Source organism: Anolis sagrei, chromosome 6 (assembly GCF_037176765.1).
Source record: "Anolis sagrei isolate rAnoSag1 chromosome 6, rAnoSag1.mat, whole genome shotgun sequence".
Taxonomy (NCBI): domain Eukaryota; kingdom Metazoa; phylum Chordata; class Lepidosauria; order Squamata; family Dactyloidae; genus Anolis; species Anolis sagrei.
The window spans coordinates 39422254-39439155 of record NC_090026.1 but is presented as its reverse complement, the minus strand read 5'-3'; the positions used below and the strand labels follow the sequence as shown (position 1 = coordinate 39439155).

The 16902-nt window shown below is 40.7% G+C and overlaps 1 protein-coding gene across 2 annotated transcripts in view; it reads right to left on the bottom strand.

The window, feature by feature from the left end:
• The window catches only part of TNS4 (tensin 4), a 43378-nt gene extending 27872 nt beyond the window's left edge, over nucleotides 1–15506 (bottom strand). The window contains exon 1 of one of the 2 annotated variants that reach the window (XM_060781028.2): nucleotides 15230–15506. The gene's annotated coding sequence lies outside the window, so the exon portion shown is untranslated. The remainder of the gene's footprint in view (nucleotides 1–15229) is intronic. The other variant, XM_060781027.2, reaches the window with a different exon arrangement.
• Nucleotides 15507–16902: the final 1396 nt, after the last annotated feature.

Here is a 16902-nt window from a genome sequence, read left to right as displayed (position 1 = left end):
GTTTGAAGCCATTGTTCCATGTCTTAGTCTTCAGGGCAGCAGAAAACAAGCTTGCTCCCTCCTCCCTATCACTTCCCCAATTCTTGCTAAACCAGCTGAATCTGTGTTATAGTAAGTCAGACAAAAAATTATCAGAGCACATAATAGAAGAGGTTTAATAATGGATACCAAGAGGGAAAATCAAGGAATTGCACAAAAAATGTAGGTACTACTCATGCTGCTTCAGTATTAAGAGCCCAAGTGTGTACATGTATGTGTGTGTTTCCAGAGTGAGGCACTTTGTGCTCGGATCCTGGACTGCTTGTCTACAGTATATATTTCTGTAGTGATTTTGCACAACTCTCTTTAAAAGGCTTTCAAGTTTTATCAGCTACTGAAGTGTGCCTTCAAAAAACAGACAAATTAGTGATGGAAAATTTATAGCTCAAGCTTGGGGCGGAAAAGCTATGGCCTGCAATTGGCACCACACGTCATGTCTAGCAAGGGCTGACTAAATGCCCTGCAGGCTGATGGGAGAGGTAGATGAGAAGCCTTGAAAAATAGCCAGAACATTATGCGCTAGGTATTATATAACCATCGGACATGACCAAACAACTCCTCTTCCTGCCTTCTTTTAACTCAAAAAAGAAATGTGTACAGCCTAATGCTTTTCAATGGGTGTTTCAGAAAAACTGAGCATTCTTTTGGCGTGTTGTAAAGAAATGTAGTGCTTTTCCATATATTAATTAGGCAATGGTGTATATACTAACTTACATATGGGGACACACAGAAAAACCCAAGTCATTCCTTCTTGTGGCCCATTCAACAACAATCTATTTGTCAATGTAATTTCATGCAATCCTGTATTGGATAGACCTGAGGACATAAATGTTGCACCATGTAGAATCCCTTTTTTATTTTAAAACCTATGTGGCAAAGAGTGGAGTAACTGTGGCTTGGTGGCTATGTTTGTGTGGTTCCCAAGGTCATTCCAGAGCCCTCCAGGAAGGCTCCACTATTGTCCTCCAACTGTTTGGATTTTTAACCACTCTAAATTTGTTCCTATTGTCTACCAAAATCTGCCTTGAAGAGAAAAAAGAGATGCAGAGAAAGATTTCCTCTAAAGTCCCAAAACAGGCAGGCTTCTTCATCTGTTTCTTCTTAAGATGCCGGACTTAGGCTATCCTGACTAGGGATGATGGGAACTTTAACCTGGTGCATCTGGAGGGTGTTGGAATGGAGAAGACTGGGGCAGGAGAGCTGTTGCATTGTAAGAGTGTTTTTCCCACTCCACAAATCTTCTTACCTGTAGAACATTTCCAAGCTCTTGGTAGTTTTACAAAGACTCAGCACTCAAATGGAATAACTTTAATTTCCAAAACCATCTGATTTCACATTTTTGGCAGCATCGCTAATTATGGCAGGTGGGATGAGGAAGAGGAAAATTCCAACAGACTTTGGAACCTTTCCTTCCCTTAAACTCAGGGTGCATCTGCCCTGTAAAATGAAGGCAGTTTGACTTTACTTTAACTGCCATTGCTCAATGCTGTGGCATCATGGACATTGTAGTTTGGGGAGGCACCAGCACTCTTTGGTAAAGACCATGTAAAACATCACCCATGAATCCACTGCATAAAGCCATGGCAGTTAAAGTGGTGTCACACTGCATTCATTCAACAATGTAGACTACTGCAACGCTCTCTACGTGGGGTTGCCTCTGAAGACTGTCTGGAAGCTGCAGCAAGTACAACGTGCGGCAGCCAGATTACTAACAGGTGCTGGGTACAGGGAGCACACCACTCCGCTGTTACACCAGCTCCACTGGCTGCCAATTAGCTTCCGAGCACAATTCAAAGTGCTGGTGTTAACCTATAAAGCCCTAAACGACTCCAGCTCGGTTTACCTCTCCTACGAACCATCAAGATTACTAAGATCGTCTGGAGGGGCCCTGCTCTCAGTCCCGCCGGCCTCACAAGCGCGGCTGGTGGGGACGAGGGACAGGGTCTCTTCTCAGTAGTGGCCCTGCGACTCTGGAACTCTCTCCCGCCAAAGGTTAGAACCGCCCCAACAATCCTGACATTCAGGAAACAGGTGAAGTCGTGGTTATGGAGACAGGCCTTCGAAGAATGAGACAATGATCTGGATGGAAGACGGTGTATATTCGATTTTAGTATGACGACTGACCACTGTAGTTTTAAATATATGTGCTTTTTTAATGATTTATTGTAATGTGTATTTTGATATTTTACCGATTGTATGTGTTTTTATGGTTGGAAACCGGGCTGAGTCCCTCTTATGAGGTGAGAAGCTCGGTATATAAAACTTTGAAATAAATAAATAAATAAATAAATAAATAATAGATCAGTGGCTCCCAACCTTTTTTTTTTTTTTTGCCAGGGACCACTTGAACAGGGACCACTCTCGGACATTAGTATCAAAAGGGTAACAAGTCAGTTTTTGGTCAACTTTAGATTCGGTTTGGTTATTTGGGGTGCTGACTCAGAAAATTGCATTGGATAGACCACATCCGCTCTAGTATCCAATACAAAACATATGCCATCCAGTTGTCTCTATCTGCTTGCCCACAGAAAACCATATTTAATAATCTAGAACTGTGATAGTAGTAATCTTGTGGGTAGTCAGCCTCTCCCCTCCCAACATCCCCATTGCCTCAGCACTAAAAAGAGGATTTTGCAAGACCAGTCACTCTCATTGCTGTGTGGTTTCGAAGCAACTGTGTAGTAATGGCAAGTCTACAGACCATATTTTTGTTCTTGGGGACCACTGGTGGTCCATGGACCACAGGTTGGGAACCACTGATGCAGATGAACCTTCATGCCCCAGAGAATTAGAACTACTTCTTGGACTACAAACCTCCATCAATCCTCAACATGGACTGATTAGAGTTGATAGGAGTTGTAGGTCAAAAATATCTGTTTCAAAACTAGATTGTGGCAAAGAAGAAGGTGGTTGGAAGGGTTAGAGAAGGGTTTTTAAACAGAGGGCCAGGTCACAGTCCCTCAAACTGTTGGAGGGCCAGATTATAATTTGAAAAAAAAAACATGAATGAATTCCTATGCACACTGCACATATCTTATTTGTAGTGCAAAAAACACTTTAAAACAATACAATAATTAAAATGAAGAACAATTTTAACAAATACAAACTTATTAGTATTTCAATGGAAAGTGTGGGCCTGCTTTTGGCTGATGAGATAGGATTGTTGTTGTTGTTGAGTACTTTCAAGTCGTTTCAGACTTAAGTTGACCCTGAGCGAGGGCCAGGTAAATTATGTTGGAGGGCCGTATTCGGCCCTCGGACCTTAGTTTGAGGATCTCTGGGTTAGAGTTATAGCAAAAGACAAAAAAGAATGCTACTAAGACTCTAATGGTGTAGAGTTGGAAATGTACTGTTTAAATAATATTTACAATTTAAGGAAAATAGAAGGAGAAGGAAAGGGCAAAATTCCAAGGCATTTGTCTTTCAGACAAAACCAAAAGTACACATTGTATCATTGGGATCAGTTTTAAGCTTAAGAACTCCTGAGGTAATAACAATATTATTCCCGTAACTTTTAATGACGAAGCATTGAAAGGAGACAAGTACTGCCTGGAGGCAAACAGTCTAACACAGGCAGATAATAAAAGAGAAAGAGAGAAACAGAAACAAAAGAAAGCTGGGAGAAAGTGGGAAGGGATATAACTAATTGGAAAGGAATTTTATGGAGCTAAATTTCCAGGTGCTTTAAAAAAATTAGAAAGTGATAGAGCAGTGGTGCATATGCTAGAAAGAAGACCGTTTCATATGAAACAGAAACAGAATGGCAAGACAGTAGACAAGGAAACATGTCGGGATTGGACTTTTGAGTTTAGAAAGAAATAGAACAGAACTTGGAAACTTTCCCAAAAGTTGATCGATAAGGAGAAGTTAGGGAAAATATGTAATGTCCATATCATGTTGTATATAAAAAGTGTACCCTGTCAAGCAGCTGAAGCCCACTGGTGACTTTGGACAAGTTACACACTCTCAGCCTCAGAGGAAGGCAATTTCAAACCGCTTCTGAACAAATCTTGCCAAGAAAACCCTTGGATAGGTTCACCTCAGAATCACCATAGGTCAGAAATATCTTGAAGGCACAAAAAGCAACTGAAGGCGATATTGCAGCCTTCTCTCTCCACCTGTTTCATCTTCATAATAACCCAATGAGGTTGTTCAGACTGGGTGCGACTTGCCTAAGGTCATCAGCAAATATTCTGGTTGCATGGGGATTTACATATCTCTAAATGTAGTCTAACAATATAACCGTTGAACTTTGCTCTCTCCCTACCTTGAAATCTTTCAGGGTTATACAGCTGCACTTAAGGAAAGTAGGAGATGTGCTTAAGGCTATGGTTGATTTCCATTGGTTTAAAGGCAACTGCAGTGGGGTCAGAGACTACTTTTTGGGATTGGTGAAGCACTCATGGGCTGGACTTTTTTTGTTTTTTGTATATGTAAGGAGGTGAACTTTCTAATTTTAAAATTTTTTTTTGGTCGTGTCAGGAGCGACTTGAGAAACTGCAAGTTGCTTTGGGTATGAGAGAATTGGCCGTCTGCAAGGACGTTGCCCAGGGGACGCCCGGATGATTTGATGTTTTTATCATCCCTGTGGGAGGCTTCTCTCATGTCCCCGCATGAGGAGCTGGAGCTGATAGAGGGAGCTCATCCGCCTCTCCCCGGATTCGAACAATAACACAATGACGAACGTAATGGCCCTGAAGTATGACTTGGATTGTGTGATTTTAATTGATGTTTCAATGTTGATGTTTTTAATTGTTTTGGATTTTAATGTGTTGTTTATTTATTGATTTATTTTTATATATAGCATTTATATTTCGCCCTTCTCACCCTGAAGGGGACTCAGGTTGGAGCGTAACATATAAACGGCAAACATTCAATGCCAGGACATAAATAGACTGTACACATACATAAACATTAAAATGTGTGGCTTTGAATAGTTGCCTTTGTAAGGCTGCTCTGAGTTCCCTTTGGGGTCAGAAGGGCAGTGTACAAGTGTGGTAAATAAAGAAATATAGATAGAAAAATCTAGCTGTATGTGTGATTCTAATTCAATTCAATTTCCCATCAGTACAGTAGTTGATGATCTGGCAGCCCGCAACACTAGAGTGGCGACTGGTTGAGACTCTCCTTCCATGCTACAGTTGGCCAACACACATGTCAAATGTTAGCCCTGTTTCTGGGCATATTTGACCTGCTGGTTCCAAAAATGTTTCCTCCATCAGCTTTAGTTTTTTAGATAAATAACATATGCTATATCAGCTGGCCCATAAAACATTATGATAACCATATCTAAGAAATTAGATGTGATGTGATCTGCCCAAAGCAATTTTCTGAATCAGTGCCCCCAAATAACCCTAACAACAGGCCTAAAAACCAAGATACCAAAATTTGTTTTTGGTTGGGCTGTGCTGTTATTAAATCAATTAAAACTCCTGGTCCTAAATACCCAAAAAGCACCAGTCCTATGACCTCATCACACAGGTTAATTTGCCCATCATATGCCAGTTCCTCTCCCCTTTTGCCATGAAGCCCATTACATGACATACATCTACTTCTGGCGAGGCTCCATGCCAAAAGGGGGGAGGAAGCAGCAGCATACAGCACCACCACGGCAACATGGAAGGCTTCCCATGTTGCATTTGCAACAATGATAGCAAAGCCAGGTGGCAGACGCTTCCCCACATGAGATGGAGTCAAATGTAATTTGGCCAATGTGGGGCATGGGGTGATGAGTTCTCCATGTGCCCTGCTCCTTGTACCCCACAGATTCACCACAATGTGTGGTGAACCCCAGTGTTAATATGATAAGGTCTGATATTAGAAGCAAAGCAGAGTCAGCCCCAGTTATTACTTGGATGGGGAGATTAATAACAAACACCAGGTGTCCTAGGCTATATTTCAGAGAAAGGATCTGGCAAATCCACCTCTGAGTATTTCTATTTCTATAGAAACCTTATAAATTAATGGAGTTGCCATACTTCAGCAGGCAACTTAAAGACGCACACACACACACACACACACAATTAAAACGCCTTCTTTTCATTATAACCAAATAAGACCCTTCACTCATATTTGATTAATAGTAATGTGTATTTAACGTTTAGCTACCTTTGAATAAAATGAATTGATTAATATTAGAATCATAGAATCAAAGTTGGAAGAGACCTCGTGGGCCATCCAGTCCAACTCCCTGCCAAGAAGCAGGAATATTGCATTCAAAGCACCCCTGACAGATGGCCATCCAGCCTCTGTTTAAAAGCTTCCAAAGAAGGAGCCTCCACCACACTCCGGGGCAGAGAGTTCCACTGCCGAACGGCTCTCACAGTCTCCTCATGTTCAGATGGAATCTCCTTTCTTGTAGTTTGAAGCCATTGTTCCGCATCCTAGTCTCCAGGGAAGCAGAAAACAAGCTTGCTCCCTCCTCCCTGTGGCTTCCTCTCACATATTTATACATGGCTATCATATCTCCTCTCAGCCTTCTCTTCTTCAGGCTAAACATACCCAGCTCCTTAAGCCGCTCCTCATAGGGCTTGTTCTCCAGACCCTTGATCATTTTAGTCGCCCTCCTCTGGACACCTTCCAGCTTGTCAATATCTCTCTTGAATTGTGGTGCCCAGAATTGGACACAATATTCCAGGTGTGGTCTAACCAATATTGGTTATTGATACGGAACTAAAATGCCTGTCATTAATTGATAATATTGATTATCCTATTGAGTGCAGTCCATTTCCCATTGTGTATAATGCATTCGGATTGCCGGAATAAATGCAATTTCATTTGGATTTAAATGAAAATTCCAGGGAGCACCAAGGATACGACAATTCTGTTCAGGAGCTGGGTTAAAGTATCTGTACATATAGAGACCTTTTGCTTTCGTATTTGACCTCAAAGTGCACCATGCAGGAGGCACATTAACATTACCCTGGGTTCCTGATAACACACCTTGTTATTAATTCAGGCAAAACAAACATGCCTTGGTAGCTGTGGCAACTCCATCCCTCAGCCTCACTGGCACTCCCTGGTAATCCGAATGAGCCACAAAGGAACCCAGTGATGATTAAGGTACATGTAATTGGTGATCCAGCCTTCCCTTCCCTCTTACTGCTAAGCTCTGGATATATGTGTGTTTGCTTTTACAGCTCCAATTTCAAGCAGGAGAAGCAAATATGAGCACATCATTAAATTCAGATATGAACAAAGGTTGCCATAATTGTGGCCATGGCCCTCATTTTACACAAGTCTGTCACTGGTTTGAATGCATCCTCTTCTGAAAGGACAAACCAAGCCAGCTCTGTCTTTAAGATCAAGAATTCTAATATGGGAGAGAGCAAAATAGAAATCTTAGAGCCAGCACCTGAACATGGGCTTCTTGAACTTTCCTACTCAGGAACTCTTTCAGCGTGAGAAATTTTTACATGACCCCAGGTATATAAAATAGAGATAAAATCAAACATTTACTGGTAACAAATCAGCATTTGCAAGGCTTGCTAAACAGACTTTGTACGAACTGCAGATGAAGCATCCTCTGCAGAATCTACCATAAACACTGCACAACAGATATGTGTAAATGTCTAAAACAGCCATTATGTGAAAATAATTCAGGACCTCAGGATTGAGCTAAAGCAGCGTTTCTCAACCTGGGGGTCAGGACCCCAGGGGGAGTCGCAAAGGAGTGTCAGAGGGGTCGCCAAAGACCATTAGAAAACAGAATTTTCTATTGGTCATGAGGGTGCTCTGTGGGAAGTTTGGCCCAATTCTATTGTTGGTGGGGTTCAGAATGATCTTTGATTGTAGGTGAACTTTAAATCCCAGCAACTACAACTCTATTTTCCCTAAACCCCACCAGTGTTCACATTTGGGCATATTGAGTATTCATGCCAAGTTTGGTCCAATCCATAATTAATTGAGTCAACAGTGCTCTCTGGATGTAGGTGAACTACAACTCCAAAACTCAAGGTCAATGCCCACCAAACCCTTCCAGTATTTTTTGTTGGGAAGTTTAGTTCAATTCCATTGTTGGTGGAGATGAGAATGCTCTTTGATTGTAGGTGAACTATAAATCCCAGCAACTACAATTCCCAAATGACAAAATCAATCCCCTTCCAACCCCACCATTATTCAAATTTGGGTGTATCTGGTATTTGTGCCAAGTTTGGTCTAGTAAATGAAAATACATCCTGCATATTACGATTCATAACAGTAGCAAAATTACAGTTATAAAGTAGCAACAAAAATAATTTTATGGTTGGGGGTCACCACAACATGAGGAACTGTATTAATGGACCATGGCATTAGGAAGGTTGAGAATCACTGAGCTAATGGGATTCCATTTACGATTGGGACCCACAGTGTCCATATAAATCATTCTCTGTAAAAGTAAAACCTGACAGTTTATTGAAACCACTCTGCATCTTTACTGTTCAAGAACAAACTAAACATCATATTCTTGTTTTTATTTCATCTTAAGAATTTGTGTGCCTTCTTGAACATCCTGGCAAGGAGGTGGCTTATGGATTAATAAAAGGTGGCAGCAAAAGAAACCTTAATAGTAAATTGGTGGAAGTAAAGAAAAACATAACAGGTTATATATAACTAGCTGTCCCTTGCCACGCGTTGCTGTGGCCCAGTCTGTTGTTCTGGAAAATAAAGTAATGAGAAAGTGTTGGTTTCTAATATATGTAATTTCTTTATGATTGTGGGTAAACAGTATTTATTGCCGTTTCTTTGTCAGTGTTGATGTGGAGAGTGTCTGGTTTGCCCACACTGGAACATGCAACATATCATTGTCCTTCTTTAGTGGTCCCTTTCAAATCTATGACACTATATCTGTGTGTGAATCATATTGATCTATCTATATCTGTGGCTGGATGGCTCTTTGTCAGGAGAACTTTGATTACGTTTTCTTGCCCTGGTGAAAAGAGTTGGACTGGATGGCCTCAAGTATTTTCTGATGGTCATGGGGCTTCTGTGTGGGAAGCTTGCCCCGATTCTGTTGTTCATGGGGTTCAGAATGCTCTTTGATTGTAGGTGACCTGTGAATACCAGTGACTACAACTCCCAAATGTCAAGGTTTATTTCCCCCAAACTCCATCTGTCTTCATATTTGGGCGTATTGAGTATTTGTGCCAAGTTTGGTCCAGATCCATCATTGTTTGAGTCCACAGTGCTCTCTGGATGTAGGTGAACTACAACTCCCAAACTCAAGATCCATGCCCATCAAACCCTTTCAGTGTTTTCTGTTGGTCATGGGAGCCCTGTGTGCCAAGTTTGTTTCAATTCCATTGTTGGTGGAGTTCAGAATGCTCTTTGATTGTAGGTGAACTATAAATCCCAGCAACTACAACTCCCAAACAACAAAATCATAATTTTTTGAATGATGGTCACTCCTTGTGTTGTGAAACATTTTGTTGCCAAATTTGGTGTGATTTCGTTCATTGTTTCTTTTGTTTTTAAGGTACTCATTATGCACAGAGCATTTTATATATATGATTTTGACATCCCCCTGTCCTGTTCTTGGCCACCGGACCTTCTGCTGTGTCCCTTATATAAAATGGCAAACTCAATCTTACCTTTGAATGGTTGAATCTATGCATGTAGAATCCCTAGGTACAAAGGATGACTTTATTGCTATTTAAATCAGAGCAATTGTTTCTAAATATGCATCTATGCTTATCAATCGAGCCAGAATATAGGAATAATTAGAACATTGGAATACAATTCTGGGAAGCTGAGTTTGAAATCCCACTCAGCAATGGAAACCAAACCCACTAGGTCAGTGGTTCTCAACCTGTGGGTTCCTAGGTGTTTTGGCTTACAACTTCCCAGAAATCCAAGCTAGTTTACCAGCTGTTAGGATTTCTGGGAATCGAAGGCCAAAACATCTGGGGACCCACAGGTTAAGAACCACTGCACTAGCTGATCTTGGGCAAGTCACATTCTCTCAGCCTCAGAGGAAGGTAAAGGCATATCTGCTCTGAACAAATCTTGCTTAGTAAACCTGTGATGGGTTCACTATAGGGTCAACGTAAGTTGGAACGGACTTGAAGCCACACCAGAACACAAAACATATCAATTAGCATATGTCATTCTTATACAAATAGGTATATTTTTTTGAAGAATTTATTTTCTTCTTGCAATATGGCAGAGTGGGAAAGAAATAGAGTTTGGGAAATTATTCTTGTTTTTGGACTATAACTCCCTGAAACACCTAATCAACACAGCTCCTATTTCAAAACCAATTATGCTGCATCTATGTGAGCTGCTTCTTCATTTTCCAACAGTCCCTTTCTCATAGTACTTGCATTATCTGCCCCAAATACTGCATTTTGATCCAAGGTAGCAGCCTTGATACTTCAAAAACTGTGTTACTGTAGCTGTAAAGATGGGTGTGAAAGGGGTCAGGAACATTTTTTCCTGAACAGCCTGAAAGTTACCGCTTGCATTTCTTGTGAATTGAATGTGTTTGTAGTTGCCTGAGTCACTCATGAGGATTGCTTCCAGACACGTGGCAGCTGACACTGTCCAATTGATGCAAGAGGAATCAGAATTGACCTTTCAAGCTATTGGGACTATCATGCCACCTCAACAGGTATATTCCTGTAGTGGAGGCTGATTTCCCTGTGTTTTAGGGCCTCATCCCATGAGAGTGGGAAAGTCGGGGGGGGGGGGGTCATCTTCTTTACCATAGTGTTTGCTACATTCCACTTATAAAGGGAACGGGTAATAAATTCACCCCATTGTACACAATGTACCGTATATTCTGGCATATAAGACAACTGGGCGTATAGGACGACCCTAACTTTTCCAGTTAAAATATAGAGTTTGGGATATACTTGCCGTATAAGACTACCCCTCTTCCAACACACACCAAATAAAAAATTTAAGAGCATCAGATTTTATTTCAATATGGTAATTTTCCTATTACTGTACCTCCTTCTCTGCCTCTCAGATCTCACACATGCACACCTGCATGGCTTCACTGCAGTCTTCAGGAGCGAGATCTGAGAGGCAGAGGAGGAGGTACGGTAATAGGATACAAGCGTGGGCCAGACAGGTAAAAGAGTTGTGTTTTTACTGGGCCCAGAGCCATTCTATCTCTTTTTTCCATACCCTGGGCACCCCAGACGCCTGCAGCTTGCTCAGCCCTTCACTTACACCTTCCCGGGGAGGCGCCCCCTCACCTCAGCATCAAGACTGAGTTAAGTCCACGAATCCTGATGAATGGATTTTATTCTACCATACTTGTACAGCGTCGCCCTTAATGCTTTCATACAGTCACTGCATATGGCAGGGACACGGCCACTGCCTTTTTTGAGCTCCCCCCACAATATGCAGCAACCACAGATTCTCCAATCCGGATTGGACTCCTGGCATATAAGACTACTCTCACATATAAGACGACTCCCATGCACAAAACTACTCCAGCGTATAAGACGACTCCTGTGTATAAGACTACTCCCGCGCATAAGACGATCTCTGACTTTTGAGAAAATTTTCTTGGGTTAAAAAGTAGTCTTATACACCAGAATATATGGTACTTTTATCAATTTCTATAGTTTCCCTCCATGTTCCGAAGTATCACCAGGGCAAATGTACTGCTTAAAAAGGGAAACCTCAGAATTGCAGATATCTGAAATCTAGGTCTAAAAATAGGGAAATGTAGCTGCAGTGAAATGGTAATACTGTATATCAAAATCGCACAATTCTTGAAGAATATATCTTTAAAAAAATTACTATAAAAGTTTCTTGCAAGAGCATTAATGGTGAGAAAAGGAGAACTGAAGCATATTTCAAGACCACTCACAGGAACGTCCACACTTTGACATTTAACATGGAGGACTCTAACAGTTCCCATCCCACATTGAAATAAATGCCTTTAGCTATTTCTGAGCAAATTGGGAGCTCTGAAGATGACTACTCCTTGACTCCAAAACCTCAGTTTCTACACACTTTAAAAACGTTTTAAATGTGGAGTCCCACAAGAAACCACTGGAAGTAGTTTTGTGTCTGTGGCTCTCCATCTTTAAAGTGTATAGAAATGGGTGGGACACTGTGTCTGATGAGGTCCTTAGTGCGAATCTCAAAAGAACTATCTAAGGTATTAAATCTATTGGTGGGGGGCACAGGTTCAACACCCCAATAGCTCCTTTAAAGTTCCGGCTAAAACCCAGAGCAAAGTTACAATCCCAGTATTTTATTTCACCGTATTTCATCCACATTACTGGAAATGATCTTTGTGCCTTGAACTCAACATACATTCATTATATGTGGGCAACATTTTATTGTCCTTGAAACTTTTTTTATTTATTTATTTACTATATTTATATCCTGCCTTTCTCTACCCTGAAGGTGACTCAAGGCAGCTTACAGATGGGCAATAATTAAATGCCTTAACAACAATATACAATTAAATGCACATTTAAATTGAAATTATAATCAAAATTAAAATACATGAAAACATTTTAAAAACATTATAATCACTATAAAACCATTAGTGCCAAAATGCTTTTAAAAATGCGTGAGATGCCATTAAATGAAATAATGCAATATATTCTTTCATAGCGGATACTAAACTATATACTATATACTTGTATACTTAACTATACTGACTGTTAATAGGTCAGCTGCTGTCCTCTCCGTTTTGTCTTGTCTTTTACTCGTGTTATACTTTGAAATGGTCATATGACTGGTCAAATAAATAAATTATATTATTATTATACTTAACTGTGCAAGTTAAGTATTCGTTATCTGAAATGCTTGAAACCAAAGTGTTTTGGATTTTGGAATATCTCTATTTACATATAGGTACAAAATAAAATATCAAGGAGATGGAATCCAAGGCTAAACATGAAATTTATTTATGTTTCATGTACACTTTACATGACTTATTCATATAGTTTGAAAGTAATTTTATGCACAATAGTTTTAATAATAATGTTTGTGCACTGAACCATCCTTATCTCATGTAGACGATTTTGAATTTCTGAGCATTTCGGATTTCTAATTCCACATAAGGAATGCTCAACCTGCAATGATAATAGTAAAAAAATTGAAACACACACTTCTGATCAATATCATTTTAGTAAAGTGGTTCATGATAATGTCTCACTTCCAAACAAAAGCATACTTAGAATAGCTCCACTGAACTCACTGACACTTCAGTAAGTCATGACTGAATAAAGTCCTGCTGATTGCAGATGGGCTACTCCAGATATGATTTACAAAGATAATTCTAAAAATGGTAATTGTCACAAAGGTTATAGTGAGTGAGAGTGTGCGATTGCTTCACTGCTGCAACACATGACTCCTCCTGTCAGCTGGCAACCCTTAAAAAAGATTGAAGATTGTAAACTGAGCCTTCTGCATCCAAATATTCCACCATCCACAGCTTGATTTTTTTTTAATCCAAAAAGGCAAACCCCGATTTTGCCATATTGGGAATGCCATTTTATTATACCACTGCATATAATGGGATTTGAGCATCCATAGATTTTGTATCCATGGGAAATCATGGAACCAAATCCCAATGGATACGAAGAGTCCACTATAGTACATTTCTGTTCTTGAGGTGGATGGGTCTGAGACTTTTTGCAGTCTCAGAAAAGATGGAAAGACTCCATGGATAGACATAGAAAAACTTAGACTAGAGCATATATCATGAAAAAATAAGTGCATGAAACAGAGGAAGACCATAATAATAATAATAATAATAATAATAATAATAATAATAATAATAATAATAATACTTTATTTATACCCTGCTCCATCTCCCCCAGGGGGACTGAGATGGCTTACATGAGGCCACACCATTCAGTACAATAAACACAATATTACACAAAAGCATAACAAAACCAGAAAATAAAATACATAAAATGCAAAACCAATATAATAGACGACACAGCAAGACCATGGATGACTCAAGATAGTTCTCCTTCCATTGCTGTATCACTGTTAGCCCTGTGTAAGACAATTCCGCACAAAATATCTATTGCCTAATGTGCAAACCTCCTCATTTTTTCAGACACAGGAAAGGAGATTCCACCTGAACATTAGGAAGAACTTCTTAATTTTAAGAGCTGTTCAACAATGAAAATCACTGCCTCGAAGTATGGTGGAAGGTCCTTCTTTGAAGGCTTTAAGATAGAGGCTGGATGGCCATCTGTCAGGGGTACTTTGTGCTTTTCCTGAATGGCAGGGTGTTGGACTGGATGGCCCTTGAGGTCTCTTCCATGATTCAAATGAAATGCTGTACAAATAATGCAAAGCGTGGAAGACCATTCTTGTGCCATCTGGTTCAACACCTACTTGAGCTTTCAAAGAAAGGAGAGGGAAACCACTATCAACCTAAAACCACAACCCCCAAAGTAACCTGCTATCCATAAACGTTCCTTTTGGTATACAAAAAAGAACGTCACTTTGACAGGTATTAGGGGTGCTGGACCCCCATGAAACTAGAAAAACTGTAAATAAAGTCTTATTTTGCCTAGAGAACACCTCTCTAAGAATCTCTAAGTTCTCCAGGAGTAGCATTTGGCCTCATCCTGTCCAGCACTGAACTGAATCTTCTGTACATTCAACTCAACAAGCCGAAATACACTTAACAATTAAACAATAGATACTATACAAATTAGAAACAGAATAAATGAACAAGATATTAAAAGAAAGAGAAAAGTTGTTGATTGTATACATCAGAGACAGGACAATTAACAATAGTCTTGGAAACAATTTAGAAAAGTTGGATTTGGGGACTACGACTCCCAAAATCCCCCAGTTAACTGGTGGCTTCTATGTAACTAAGCTCTGATCCAGATGTTTCCCAATGAAGAGCTAGCTCTTCATCCCCATGCTAAAAGCACATACACATTTGGAAAAGAGTTAAAACAAGAATCCATGAACTTAATAAGAGTATTTCCACGGATGATTTCCATGTTGTATGCATCATGCAGAATCTGAGCACACAGTAAAAGGATTCATAAAGTGTTACTATTCCCATTAGCATGATTTCTAATCTTGTGGAAACAAATTAATTCTTCAAAAGATCTCCACAAAGTAGATTTATATTCTTATTAATTAGAAATGACAGGTCATCATAAGGAGAGAAATTGTAACACAGTGTCAGGAAGTGTGCAAACCAACAAGGACAAAAGAGAAAATCAGAATCAAAAAGAGAGAAAAGGAAAAAAAATCTCACCTTACCTAACTTAGCTGGTCTTTTCTCTGATGTGTTCGGACTCCAAAGTGTAGCAAAAGGAAAGAGTGTGTGCAGATGTCAGTACCCTGAGGGTGCCCGATTGCTTTAACGGTAGCTCTGTCCCGCCTAGCCAGGTGAGCTCATGGCAGCCACACCTGGATCTGCGAGGCGTGTCTCTCTCGGCTCATGTCCAGAGGTAATGGAAAAGTAAAAGGAGTGGAGGGAGGGAACTGGCAACTAGCCAGGCAATCTCCCCACACCACCGTTCAGAGCCGCGAGTTAGCAGGAAGATGAATGAGGGCCTGCCTCATGCAAAGAGGAAATTAATAAGCAAAAAGAGAGAAGTGAACCTGGGCGTTTGACAGGGGAGGAAAAACCTTATATGGATTTCAGCGAAAAGCAGAAGGACAGTTTACTCTTCGTTTTGCTCACTCCAATAAAAATCGCTACTAAATGCACAATTTGCATATAGATTCCTCTGTGCCCAGTTGACAATTGCCTCTGAGCCTATGTGGAATGTCCTCCTTGCACTCAGTTGAGGCTGAGGGACTTACTATATTACATCAATTCTAAGACATCACTGACTCTAAGACACACTAATTTCAAGCTTTGATTCTAAGGAAAAGCCAAATCTCTTAGAATCATAGAGTTGGAAGAGACCTCATGGGCCATGGAGTCCAACCCCCTGCCAAAAAGCAGGAAAATCACATTCAAAACATCCCTGACAGATGGCCATCCAGCCTCTTTAAAAGCCTCCAAAGAAGGACCCTCCACCACTGCTGAACAGTTCTCACAGGAAGTTCTCCCTAATGTTCAGGTGGAATCTCCTTTCCTGTAATTTGAAGCCGTTGTTCTAAATCCTAATCTCTAGGGCAGCAGAAAACAAGCTTGCTCCCTTCTCCCTATGATTTCCCCTCACATATTTATACATGGACATCATGTCTCCTCTCAGCCTTCTCTTTGTAGGCTAAACATGCCCAGCCCATCTCTTGCTTGGGTATCAGCCAGCACGTCAACAACTTAAATCAAGAAATAGTTTTCTAAGACCTACAGAGACACTCGCAGGAACACCTCAGCAAGCGAGAGTCCAAAAGTGGCAGGCTCAAACCCAGAACCTCAATCAATGGCTGATACCAAATGAGAGACTCCCCCCTGGGCACACAGAAAACTGGACAACTTGGAAGGCGCTGAACAGACTGCTCTCTGGCACCACGAGATGTTGAGCCAACCTTAGGAAATGGGGCTACAAAGTGGAATCCACGACATGCGAGTGTGGAGAAGAGCAAACTACAGACCACCTGCTGCAATGCAACCTGAGCCCTGCTACATGCGCAATGGAGGACCTCCTTGTGGCAAGACCAGAGGCACTCCAAGTGGCCAGCTACTGGTCAAAGGACATTTAACCAACTACCAAGCTTGCAAATATTGTGTCTTGTCTGTCTGTTTGTTTGTTTTTGTTAAAAATGTAATACAAATGTCTGGTTGCTGATGACATGATAAATAAATTAATGCCCAGCTCTTTAAGCCACTCCTCATAGGACTTGTTCTCCAGACCTTTGGTTATTTTAGCTGCCCTCCTCTGGACACATTCCAGCTTGTCAACATCTCCCTTCAACTGTGGTGCCCAGAGTTGAACACAGTGTGATTCCAGGTGTGGTCTAACCAAGGCAGAA